The following is a 13,975-nucleotide window of genomic DNA, read 5'->3' on the forward strand; positions in this document are numbered from 1 at the left end:
GGAAAGACCACATAGATAATATTGTGGGGAAGGCGAGCCAAAGGTTGCGTTTCATTGGCAGGACACTTAGAAGATGCAACAAGTCCACTAAAGAGACAGCTTACACTATACTCGTTTGTCCTCTTGTTAGAATATTGCTGCGCGGTGTGGGATCCTTACCAGGTGGGATTGACGGAGGACATCGAAAGAGTGCAAAAAAGGGCAGCTCGTTTTGTATTATCATGTAATAGGAGAGAGAGTGTGGCAGATATGATACGCGAGTTGGGATGGAAGTCATTAAAGCAAAGACGTTTTTCGTCGCGGCGAGATCTATTTACGAAATTTCAGTCACCAACTTTCTCTTCCGAATGCGAAAATATTTTGTTGAGCCCACCCTACATAGGTAGGAATGATTATCAAAATAAAATAAGAGAAATCAGAGCTCGAACAGAAAGGTTTAGGTGTTCGTTTTTCCCGTGAGCTGTTCGGGAGTGGAATGGTAGAGAGATAGTATGATTGTGGTTCGATGAACCCTCTGCCAAGCACTTAAATGTGAATTGCAGAGTAGTCATGTAGATGTAGATGTAGAACTGCCCAATGTGTATTATCGTTGTTATAGTTGGCAGCTGAAGCTTAACATTAATGGGGAATGTGGTTTCAACAACTTGATATGGCCCTTAATACCTCGTGAGGAACTTCTTCGTTTTTCCTTTTTGCGTATAGGTGCTGGACAGCATTACCCATTGCCTCACTCTATACTGCGGTAAAATTCCTTTCCGCTTTACTGCATCTTCCTGCCTTTCCAAAGCCTTTGTATTCACACACCTTTTGTACCCGTTTACAAACATCCCGAATTGTCCTTGTGAATTGATGTACAGATTCACCGGTCCTTCCTTTCTGTAGCCTCACCAAATCAAACGTTGATGACATTTTTCGCCCGTACAGTATCTCATATGGAGACAAACCAGTATTTGTATGGACTTTTGCATTGTACGCGCATACAATATGCTTCAAATACTCGTCCCACTGATGGTGGTGATAATCCACATAAAAACTCAGCATCTTCCCGATTGTTCTGTGTACCCATTCTGTTCTTCCGTTGGCCTGTGGATGCAACGCGCTCATCCTCAACTTCTTTACGTTCAACAATTTACACAGTTCCTTCATTAAATCTGACATGAAGTTGGTCTCTTGGTCAGTAATTGTCTCTGGTACATCAAACTTCAAAATCCAGTTGTTTCCTAATACTTGCACGACCATTGCTGCCTGTTGATTTGGCATAGCCACCATCTCCACATACCTCGAAAAACTGTTTATTGTCAGAACGAATCTGTTCCAAGATGGTGTTCGCCTGAAAGGTCCTAAGACATCAATCCCCAGCAAGGAAAATGGACATTTTGCTTCCGGTTATTGTTGTAGCTGTATCTGTTTCCGACTCAAATCTGCTCTCTGCGCACATGGTATACAATTCTTGACATACTGATCTACATCTACTTTCCTTCCTCTCCACCAATATCTCTCCACCACTCTCCTATTCATTGCTCTACACCCTCCATGACCAGATAACACATGATCATGTGCTTCCTTTAAAACCTCATGCCTCAACTTTACTGGCACTACTACCCTTGACCCTAACTTCGTTTCTTCCCTGCACAGAAGACCATCGTACATACTAAATTGTGGCTGTGTCCGATACATTTTACAATCGTTGTCTGCATCCTGTAATTCTTGCCATACTGCTAGGTCATAACCTACGACTTCTACTTTTGCCACCTTCCTACTTAGTGCATCCGCATGACCGTGCTTCTTCCCAGGCTTGTGCACCACCTCATAGTCGAATTCACTAAGGCTCACAGCCCATCTAGCGAGTCTAGTGGACAGATCCTCCAACCCCAACAACCACTTCAATGTAGCATGATCTGTCACTACCTGAAATCTTCTCCCTTATAAATAACATTTAAAATATTTGATTCCATGGATTACGCTGAGCATCTCCCTCCCTGTTGTTGAGTAATTCCTCTCTGTTGCATTCAACTGCCTAGACGCATAGGCTACAGGATGTTCTTTCCCATCAATTTCCTGACTAAGAACACACCTTAATGCTCGATTCGATGCATCGCATGCTAGTATAAATTGCTTTTCAAAATCTGGAAACACACAAACCGGACCTGATGTTAACACTTTTGTCAAACGCTTTCTCACACTCTTCTGTCCACTCAAATTTCACACCCTTCCGTAACAATCGTACCAACGGCTGTGCTAAATCTGCAAAACCCTTCACGAACTTTCAATAGAAACTGCAAATTCTGATGAATGACTGCACTTCCTTAATTGTTTTCGGTTCCCAAAAATCCCTTACAGCATGTGCCAACCTCGGATCTGCTCGCACTCCGTCCTTACTGATAATATGACTTCTTCTAAAGCAAAATGACACTTCTCCACGCTCAACGTCAAACGAGCTGCTCTTAACCTCATAAAGACTTCCCTTAACCGCTGTCTATATTGTTCCATACTACTTGATAACACTATAATGTAATCCAAATACACCAGACACTGCCGTGGTTTCAAACCCCTCAAGACACTGTCTAGCAACCTCTGAAACATTGCCAGAGCGTTTTTCAAAGCGAATGGCATTCTAATGTACTGGTAATGGCCTCCAGGAGTACAGAAAGCAGTTTTCGGACAATCCTCTGGAGCCACCTCTAACTGATGATAACCATTTGTCAAATCCATCATAGAAAAGTACTGGCACTGTCCTAAGTGATCCAAAGTCTCTGATATGTTCGGAATGGGGTATGCATCTGTTACATGCAAAGGTGAAGATGGGAAATCGCGTAACTGAGGAATTTGAAATTGTGACAGGACTCAGGCAAGGAGATGGGTTGTCCCCTATCCTGTTCAACTTTGCCCTCGAGAAGATCATACGCGAGACCTTCCAAGAGAACGAAGGGATTGAAATCGAAGGAAAGAGACTGGCATACTTAGCCTATGCAGACGACATCTGTTTACTCTCTAGGTCGGAAGAGGAGTTGGAGCAAATGACCAAAGCACTAAAGGAGGCTGCCAGCAAATTTGGGCTAAACATAAACGAAGCTAAGACAGAGTACCTCGTTATGATGCGTGGTCATTGTCAGACTGCTGATCATCTACAATCACTGCAGGTTGGGGACCATTCCTACAAGAGAGTGCAAGAATTCAAATACCTAGGGGCTCTTTTCACTGAGAACTCGTCATGTGAAGCAGAGATCAATGCCAGAATACAAGCAGGAAACCGATCTTACCACAGCCTAGCACAACTGCTTCGGTCCAAATCTCTCTCCAGACAGTTCAAGATTCGACTGTACAAAACCCTGATCCAGCCTGTTGTTCTATATGGCTGTGAGACGTGGAGTATCCTGAAACAGGACTTCCATAAGCTCCTTGTCTTTGAGAGAAAAGTGCTTCGGAAGATCTTCGGTCCCGTTCTGGATGCAGATACAGGGGAATGGAGGATCAGATACAACCAAGAGCTTGAGGAACTATACCAGCAGCCCAACATAGCAGGAGCTGTCAAAGCCCAACGAATGCAGTGGGCCGGCCATGTGGCCCAGATGGAGGATCACAGATGGCCTCGGAAGCTCCTGGATTTCACACCTACAGGAAAGAGACCGCCAGGGAGACCCAAGAAGCGTTGGAGGGATGGACTCCATGAAGATTTAAAACAAATGTCAATAGATGTGGACGAATGGCGGATAGCAGCAATGGACAGAATACAGTGGAGGAGGAAACTTGTAGATTCGTGCGGTCCACTGGGCCTGATCACGTAGTAGTAGTAGTAGTAGTAGTAGTAGTAGTAGTATCTGTTACTGTCTTATTATTGAGGTATCAGTAGTCACAACAGAACCTATATTTCTTAGTTCCATCCATAGATTTTTTAGGCACAACGACAATGCCCACTTCCCAGCAATTATTGTTACGCTTTATAATACCATCCGCAAGCTGCTGATCAATGAAATCCTCCACAATCGGCTGCAAATACCTCGGTATTCTGTATGGTTTATGGTAAACAGGTGCTTCATTCCCTGTTTGTATCCTATGTTGAACTAATGGAGTTGCTGGTAACAGCCCTTGTGGAAAAAACAAATCCTTAAATTCCCAAAATAATTCTTCCATATGCTCTCTCTGTCACGCAATGCAGTTCTATCAGCAGTTGGTGGTTGATCACTTCGCCTACCTCTCAAACGCCAGTCTTCGTCATCTGGCACATCCAAATTTGCTACTAAAACTCCTTTCCTCAAATTCGCATCTACAGAGCTAAACTTATCCACGTTCACGGGAACTACTCGCCCGTCGTTGCCCTCCTGTACGCGTACAACACTACGTTTCACAAAACAACCCAATGGACCCAAAACTTCATTATCCTGCAATGGTTCAATAACACATACTGTACCAACAGGTATATTTGACTTCACACTTACCCAAAGCGACTTCCCGGTGCTACTAGACACACACTGATGCGAATTAAACCTTAACGCTAATGTATGCGGTTCAATTGGTTTGTTCATTACGTTTAACACCACTTGTGACAGCTCTGCATTGACAACAGTTTCCCCTATCTGAAACAACATTCCACCAAGTTCCACAGTTCGTTGTCCAAGGTCAATTTTAGCATGATGTTGATGCAAGAAATCTACTCCTAGGATCATGTCGTAGCACTCGATTACCCGTGGTACTACTTCCATACATGCATTAAATCGGACTTTCTCTATTCGCAAGTCAACTGTCACCGACCCCAAAGGCGCGACCTACTTATCCCCTACTCCACACAACCTATAACGTGGTGGGTCTCGCTTCCTTCGTCCCATTATATCCTAGTAGCCACTGACACTTGCACCTCCATGTCCAACAAAATCTTAAACTTTTAGTTCCTACGGATCCTACCACTGCACATTCCAACTCTGCATACATATTCGTAGCATTGAAATTAAACGGGAGCTCCCTTAGGTGGGTCTTGGGCCCCCTCTGCTGTTTAACGCTCGTCCATCTCTCCCATCTCCACTTCTCCAACCTCCCCACTGCCGATTTCCGCCGCTTCCTTTATTCCTTGGTGACTGGGTACATTGCCTCAGCACATGTCCCGTGCGACCACACTCAAAACATTTTATACCCACTGTAAACACTGTTTGTCTATCACATACCCCTGTTGCCATGTCTGTTTCCTCACATTGGATTGCCAGCTGAATGGCTCAATACAAATCTTTCGGAGTCCCTTCACGCACTTTCTGTGACATTTGCGCCGGTAACCCTGTCAAAAATACATCAAGTGCCCTTTGCTCGGCCTCCTGCAACAGAACACTATTCACGTCATCGCGCTGACCCAACTCATAAGTATACTCATTAATTTCCCTTAACCTGTCTGCAAATTTCTCCTCCATCTCCCCCTGTCTCTTTGACATGTACCAAGCATTATTCTGTTTTTCGTACCTTTGTAAAAGCCATTCCTTTAACTGCTTAAACTGTCCTGCCTTCCTTAAGGCCTCAGAACACCTTACATATGTTTCCCTTCACCCATTAATCTAATCTTGGCTATATGTAACAACTGCTCATCAGACCAACCATTCATCACCGCTGAAGTCTCCAAGTCCTCCACAAATGCATGCACATCCTCAGATGCCTTGCCAGAAAACGGAATAATCAAACTCACGGCAGCTGGATCAATCTCCTGCACCCAAGGCAACAATGATTGATCAGATGTGGTTTCCCGCGCACTTCTAGATGTTAATTCATTTCTCAACCGCGTATTGTCTGCTGTCGATTGTACTACTTTTTCCAACAAAATCCATACTGCTTCTGGTTCCGACACACCTCGCGTCCCGGACTCTGCCATTGTGTTGCTTTCGTTCCCAGTTATTCCTGAAACAAAATATTTAAGTACAAGAATAACCCAACTCCCTACACCTCAGTATCATCATACTCCGTAACATCATACTCAGAACAATACAAAAGTAATTAAATGCCAAGGAAAAAAAAAAATAATCTCACTGCCCCGAATACACTTATTATGACAATAAATAAATAAATAAATAATAAGCCTACACAAAACATCTAAAATGGGGCTCCTGGCAGGCCATACTCAAAACACAAACAAGAAAGATAACGCCCAAAACTCAAAACAAAACTGGTCAAAACTAACCACATCTTGTGACTGTAATGCAGGCGGTGGGCTCGAACATCGTACTGGACAGACGACGTCCGCTATTCTGACACCAAATATAGTGGCAACTTCTGCCACCGAATATATCAGCAGGAAGAGGTAGAAGGCACCGTATTAAGAGACTCGTCCAAGCTTTCCAAATGATTTATTGTTTCCAACAACAGTGCCCTCGTACACCTCATCTGCGTCACAGGGTCCCACAATGCTGAGGAAGCACCCCAGCGGCCTGTGCAATGCAAAGCTATGTCGAACCGGCCTTCGCCAGCCGCGAAGTTCCGATGGCATCAGGGTGCGCCGGCTACCGACTCAGCTGTCCCTGTCCTTCTTGCCTCAGTGCCGTTCCGAGGAGCCGCCGAGCGGCCCGCTGACAACTGCAAAATGGTCCACGCTGTGTTCCCTCACCAGCGTGGCTTAGGACGGGGCGACAACAAATGCCCGCAATCCGCAGCCGAATCTACAACCCTCGCCCTGGATGTCACTGGTGCATATTGGAGCCCAGAAGACTGCCCGTGGCAGTGAGCCGAAGAGTGGCCCACCACTGGCTGACTGCCTATGGACTACACGTCGGCCTCAGAGGGTCGAACTAGCGACCCGCTGTGGACTGGAACTCTGGTGCCCCGTCTGCTACTGCATGTAGCTGGTGGTGTGACACGTCCCACCGTCCGGGCGAGCTGCCACACTTGAATGAATCCTGTTAGAAACCCGCGCCTATTTATGTGCGGCTGTGCACCTCTGTTTTGCCATACATGTTGCTTCGCGTCACATACTCTTTAACATGCTAGGTTGACCAGTGGGCCCCTTCTGCCTGTGATTCGTGACGTGCAAAACCCTTACGTATACTCTTTCAGTAATCTGACAGCCCTGTGGCCTCCATTCTACTTCGCAACTGTTGGTATGCGTAACTCACTGCAATCTGGCCCACATCTGGCTGTAACTTGTGCTCAGAATAATGCACAAAACTGACTTTCCCTACCCTACAGGGAGAGAGGAGAGAGGAGGGGAGGGAGAGAGAGAGAGAGAGAGAGAGAGAGAGAGAGACAGAGAGAGAGAGAGAGAGTAGTTACTGCATAATTACTTAACCTGCTGCTGTCCAGTGAAGTGAAGTAGTGATGCGGTTGGGTCAGTCGGTTTCTACAGAATGATTCTCAAAGGCTGCTGCTGCAACTGCAGCCTCGGAGTCAGTACACCAAAACCTGTTTCACCGACATGTTTCCAGACACACATGCAAACTGTTGTTTCAACACGTACATATTTCTGGTCATTGAGTTGGTTGCTATGGTCAACTAATCTTGTTTATCTTTTCTGTTGTGATAATTCCCATTCATCTTGTTTTTACCAAATCACGTGATTACTTTCCCTTAAATTTTGTAGTTACATTAGGCAAAATTGCACTGTGAGCTCATCTAAATCACCTTCAGTTTTTACTTTAAGTTGCTCTAGGCAACAATTTCGTTAAGATTCTTTTTACTGTCACAAAAGTTCTCTTATTTTAGTGTTTCTTATCCGCATGCTGTCAGAAACACCAGAATGGAGTGTTTTTCACTTTAATCATGTGTTTTAAGTGAACCAACAACTTCACTAATGATATTTTCCTACAGAAACCTTCTCATTGCTGTGAACATGCTATGAAGCGACACTCCTCGTATCGTGTGACTTTGTCTCCACGTACAAAGGGTTGATGGATGTAAGAGAGCTCACACGCCAACTCTCTATGAAATGATGCAACTGCCTTTTTAGAGAACCTTTCTGTATTTGTTTGTTCTCATATTTAAAATATGCAGTGTTAGGTGATAAACCTTTTATTACTGAGAATTGACTGAATCTCAGAACAAAACATACGAGAATGATATTTTTCCTCCACTTCTTTCAGACGTTCTTCCAACATTTACATTGTTAACGGAATTGCTTGCTCTGTGCTTTCCAAAACATTGCTAACAATCTTTCATCTGATAGGAACAACCTGCTAAACCACATTATGAAGCTAAAAACCCACTTCAAGTTATCAACCAACTGTCAATGTTGTAAGATGTGATTTTTTTCATCGAAGAAATGAAAATTCAAACCTGCAGAAAGTGTGTTGTGTTCCAAATGATGGAGCACGTAAATTGGGAAAAACAAGAGTTATGAGAAACACAAAGGAAGTGCTAAACAGGTTTCATATTTAGCACATGAAAAAATGGTCCCAGATATGAGCAGGTACAGTGTACTGTAGTACCAGCAATGAGTGTGAGAAAGACAATATAGTTTCGTGAACAACATGTGGATACAAAAACAAACTAATCTTTGAAACAAGAATACAACAGAAATCTATCTCCAGTGACAAAAGAGTAGTGAACTTGTACAACCAGATGGAAAATAGTCAACTAATGGAGTTAATAAACCCTGTGAACAGTGTGAAGGAGGTGGCAACTACCACTGCATCAAAAATCTCCAGTGACGTCCAATGTATTTTTGCTTACTGATAACCATGCAAGAAAGTTAGCTCATACTCTACAAAAAATAAATAATAATATGCAAGTCTGCAGCATGGTGTAGCCAGGAGTGAGAACAAGAAATATAGTAGATGATGTAGATTTTGAAGGTAAAATGTTGCATGACAGTGGTTCTGTTGTCAGTGTATCAGTTACAAATAATGTGCTTGCAACGAAGCTGATATTTGTATTCTTCACTGGCAAGACCTGGTATATACCTCATCTGTTAACAGAGATATAAGCAAAATAAATACAAGAACTGAATTGATATGCTCAAATTATGAAAGATGTTTGCCTCTAGGCACAGGTAAATTAGATGAAAGCCTGCACACGAAACACACATTTGAACTTCAAGGATAAGCATTTTTCTGTGTGAAAAATTGAGCAAAATAATTACGGAAGAGCTCAAACTGAACTGTCTAACGTATGAAAACCATTCACCTGCTAGTAAACTTTAATAAAAATGGCGTGGAATATAGTCCATAATGAATGGGAAGGGAAGGATATCCCAGCTTTGCCATACTGAAGACATGGCGAGAGTTTCACCCAGGAAGGGCACAAGCACCGAGAGGGCGCTGAGGAAAGAACGAAAGAAGAAAAAGTGTAAGTATTAATCAGAGAGATACACAAATTTTCCTACCATTCGTGGTCCTATCTCCTGGTGGCAAGAAAAAACCTCTCTCTCTCTCTCTCTCTCTCTCTCTCTCTCTCACACACACACACACACACACACACACACAGTTGTCATAGTATCATATGGTCCACGTAGCATACTAAAGAAATGACTACTGTCCAACAGCGATCCATGGCTAACGTAGTTTATGTGACAACAGTGTGCTTTGTTCACACAACTGTCACCTACCAGCTTGATCATATTCAATGGTGGAGTTCTTGCTGATACTTTGCCACGGTTTTGCAGGATGTCAACAGCCGGCAAGCTGGTATTGAAGCAAATATACTGTTCAACTAAACGCTTCCAATTTTTCGCAATATCTGCTGATTTCTGATGACTAAAGCGAGGCGCAACGATGGAGGAAACGAGCAAAATAGGTGTAGGGCATAAGGTATGTAACTCACTTGTCCCCTCGGGCACTACTTTTGCTACTCAAAGTTTTGGTTAGTATGATCTGCTGTGTAAATAAAGACAAATTCAAGAATAAACTTTTTGTGGCTGATTAATAATATTACAGGAGCTACCAGTCATTGTGCCTAGTCTATTCATGTAAGCTCAACACTCACATAAACAAACATTCTTTGTCATTGGTCAGGCACCTGGTGTCTTGAGACTACTGGATGTAGGTCTTACTTATAAACTAGGTATTTTGCTGTTACTTTGGTGTGAACGAAACTCATGACACAATCTAAAGCAAATCAAATCTTAAGTTTCTTTGTTAATCACTAGGGTAAATGATTAGCCCATGTATTTCTTGCACCAAATCTCACTGTACAGCCAGTTGCACTGTGCCTGCCAGTCATGCCAATACAGATGTGTCATTCTAATGCACATATGCATGCAAAGTGCATCAAGAAGGTAGCGTTGGGTTTGTTTCATGACCGCCGGACTGTTGCAGCAGCAGGGACGCAACATAAAATTCCACAATCATATGCAAAGAGGAAAATCCAATGATGTAACAGCACACACGGAGAAGAGTACATAGTGCATTGCTGGGAATCACTGAACAGTGTATAGTGACTGCAAGGTACTGTGCAAGTTTTTCAACAGTGCACTACTGTGAAGCTGTGCACCTCATTGTCATTATTTGTGCTCTTTGGTTATTAGAAGTATCACTCTCTCTGTACCTATGAAAAATTAGCTGTTAATTGTTTACCATGTGATAATATTTTTATTTATCAAGTGAATGAGAGTCATTGTTTTTTTTTTTTTTTTTATTTTACAGGTGACGTTTCCAATCATGAAATATTGAAGTAATCTCAGTTTCGGGTCTTTTAATCAAAATACAGGGTTCATTCGTTTCCAAAGCTCCACATTTTGCAAAGTAGTAAATGAGCAAATGAGAGTGGTGCATGAACACAACTGTAAGCTCACAAAGTTTACATTTTGCACTCTACTAATGTTGTTCCACGAGGGCCCCTGTGGTTACCCAATAATATATGTCCAAGTAGTAGTTGAGTTCGTTCCTTACTTCATGTAGCAAAATCTTGTCACTGGTCATCACAGCAGCATGGTCAGGAAAGAGCCCCGAAGTGAAAGGTTAGGCAACCTGGGAGTGATTGACGGGGCATGTTTCAAGGGAACAGAGCCAATTTTTCTTCACCAGTATGCCCGGGGCAGCAAGCGATATGGAGGTTTACGTAGTGACAAACATCAATGCTCCAATGAGGAAGTGCCTCGTCTTACGAAAGATGAAATTATCAGAATCAGCAGTTAGCTATGGTAACAATCACAATTGCAACATAATATGGCAAGACGTACCTATCAGTCTTCTGTCACAGAAGACATGCCTGTGATGGATGTACAGAAAATGTTACCTTCCAGAAAATCATGTTCATGTGCCACAGTTTTATGAGGATTTTCAGTGCCACACACACTCATAGTGTGGAGATTAACCTCCACAGATAAATGGAAGGTTGCTTCATTGCCAAATATCAGCTTGGAGGCGAAATGTTCATTCCCAAGTGCTTCCAGCATGGTGATACAAAACTGAAGGCACCGACTATAATCTGGTTTTAATTTTTGCACAAGCTGCAGGTGGTATGGTTTTGTAATGTGACTGCCATCGCAATATCTTCCGTGCAGTTTGTTGCACTATTCGAGGTTCACGTCTTGAGAGTACCATTGCTTTTCTGTGGACTGCATAAAACACCCTCTACGCAGCTGATATTGCCACACTTGTCGACTGGTACCACGGTGGTCGATGACGTCACCCGGCAGCAAACCCGTAAGTTATTTGAACATTCAAATGGCTCTGAGCACTATGCGACTTAACTTCGGAGGTCATCAGTCACCTAGAACTTAGAACTAATTAAACCTAACTAACCTAAGGACATCACACACATCCATGCCCGAGGCAGGATTCGAACCTGCGACCGTAGCGGTCACTCGGTTCCAGACTGCAGCGCCTAGAACCGCACAGCCAATCCAGCCGGCCTATTTGAACATTCAATTTGCCGTGAAAAGTTAAGGTCTCACATGGTACTTTCCTGCTTACAATAACAACCAGTATTCATAAATCATTGATACAAATTCACAAAGCTCTGTATATGTGAGGTTATTTTCCATAATTCCTTTTGAATGTACACTGTGCTGTTGTAACACCCACACATCTCACATTTCCAACAAGCAAAAACTCTTTTCTCTTCACACCAAACGTTGGGTACGGTGTAAACTCTGTGAGTTTACTATTTGGAACATAGTAAAAAGCGAGGCACGAAAATGGAAACAGGAAACTGAGGACATTTTTACAACTAATTAAGAACAGGTCTAAGATAGTTCTGTAAGTAGCATTTAATTTATGTGAACCACGATCTATGTGGGGAGGCTACAGGTTCCAATCAAGACTATTCTAAAACAAGTGTAACACATTTCAACCCACATTTTTGTATCAGTCAACATACCCAGTTTAGGTGAATGTAGCAGATAATTTTCAACAACAGAATTTCCTGGCAGTGGTGTTCAAAATATTGGTTAAAACTGCTCGGTAAATTGCTCACTTGTGACCCCATTGCAGATGATAATTGCTTGGAACATTGACAGCAACATATATATTGCGTGTGGGGCACTCAATGTGCTTACCATCGACAGAACTAATATCTGCATCAGATGGCCGTGTACACAGTGGCGCGAAAAAATGTTCAAATGTGTGTGAATTCTTATGGGACTTAACTGCTAAGGTCATCAGCCCATAAGCTTACACACTAATTACCCTAAATTATCCTAAGGACAAACACACACACACACACACCCATGCCCGAGGGAGGACTCGAACCTCCGTTGCGACCAGCCGCAGAGTCCATGACTGCAGCACCTTAGACGCGGTGCGAAAGGTCACTTATATGTGATACTGCTATCAAATTATGTTCCATCAAAATAAAACACAACATCAAGCAATGGTGACTACAGTCAGGCCTATGGTGCACACTATGACTTTACTGCCTCAGTTGACAGCAAGAAGAATCAGCCTGTTAGCTGCTCAATTTTCAGTGACCTCTGCCAATTCATTACTACAGATTTTTAAAAAAAAAGAAGAAAGAAAGAATGAAAGTGGCAGCACAGTACTGGTTTTGAGGATATGAGCTGCATCGGGACAGACCATATAGCTGATCCAGCTCCTCCGCTGATAACTAACAATATTGTCAAAAGGATAGCTTGCTACTCACCGTGAAGATGACATAATGTGTTACAGGCAGGCACAACGAAAAGGATGTTACACATTAAGCTTTCAGCCAAAGCCCTCTCGAGAAAAGAAAATACAAACATGTTCACACAAACAGGCACATCTCACATTCACACAACTTCTACATCCAGCCACTGTGGTCAGAGCACAAGTAACAGTGAACGGGGAGGGACAGCAGGGTACTGGTCGGGAAGAGAGGAGCGGACTGTCAGGTGGAGCATGCAGGGACTAGAAGGCAACAGAACAAGGCTACCAGGCACAGTGTTGGGAGACTGTGGGTGTGGGGCTGAACAGGAAGGGAGAGGAACAGCGAAGGGGAAAAGGTCAGTAGGCGTGTTGTCAAAGAGTGGCACACAATGAGGGTGAGGGGATGTAAATAGGGAGAAGATGATAGCAAGGAGGGGGTGAAAACTGTTGGGTGGAAAGTGAGGGGACAATAAGTTACTGTACGTTGAGATCATAATAATTTCAGTAGAGGATCTTTGCCCCATTCTGCTCCGCTCCTTTTCCACTCCCCACGCCTCCCTCCCTCACAGCCTCCTGACGCTGTGTCTGGCAGCCTCATCCTGCCGCCTTCGAGTCCCTGCGTGCTCCCAGCCACCAGTACCATGCCACTTTCCTCATTCTGGAATGCTGCTTCCTTTTAATACAGGAGTTGCATTCTGGCTGCAGTGGCCATAGATAGCTGTCACGTGTGCATGAGATGTGGCTGTTTTCATAAGGGTGTGTGTGCTTTCGTTTCTGAAGGCGACTCTGGCCAGAAGCTGAATGTGTAGCAGTCTTTTTACTGCGCCCATCAGCAATTCAACTTATCATCTTTATGGTGAGCAGTAATCCATTATCCTTTCTTAAATATTGTCAATATTCCAACTTATTGATATGAAAGCAGAAGCAACCATCTCAAATCACATTTCATTGCAGTATTAAGACACCTACGATTTAAAAGGTAAATTATTGTGCTGACAAGAATACAGCTT

At 43.3% G+C, this 13,975-nt stretch overlaps 2 long non-coding RNA genes across 2 annotated transcripts in view; one reads left to right on the plus strand and one right to left on the minus strand.

Annotated features, from left to right (window-relative positions):
• Positions 1–10,304, plus strand: part of LOC126237125 (uncharacterized) — a 29,443-nt gene extending 19,139 nt beyond the window's left edge. Inside the window, exons 2-3 of the long non-coding RNA XR_007545038.1 lie at positions 9,563–9,707; positions 10,215–10,304. This is a non-coding gene — a long non-coding RNA (uncharacterized LOC126237125). The remainder of the gene's footprint in view (positions 1–9,562; positions 9,708–10,214) is intronic.
• Positions 1–13,975, minus strand: part of LOC126237123 (uncharacterized) — a 43,253-nt gene that overhangs the window by 6,496 nt on the left and 22,782 nt on the right. The window lies entirely within an intron of this gene.

Source organism: Schistocerca nitens, chromosome 2, assembly GCF_023898315.1.
Source record: "Schistocerca nitens isolate TAMUIC-IGC-003100 chromosome 2, iqSchNite1.1, whole genome shotgun sequence".
Classification (NCBI taxonomy): Eukaryota; Metazoa; Arthropoda; class Insecta; order Orthoptera; family Acrididae; genus Schistocerca; species Schistocerca nitens.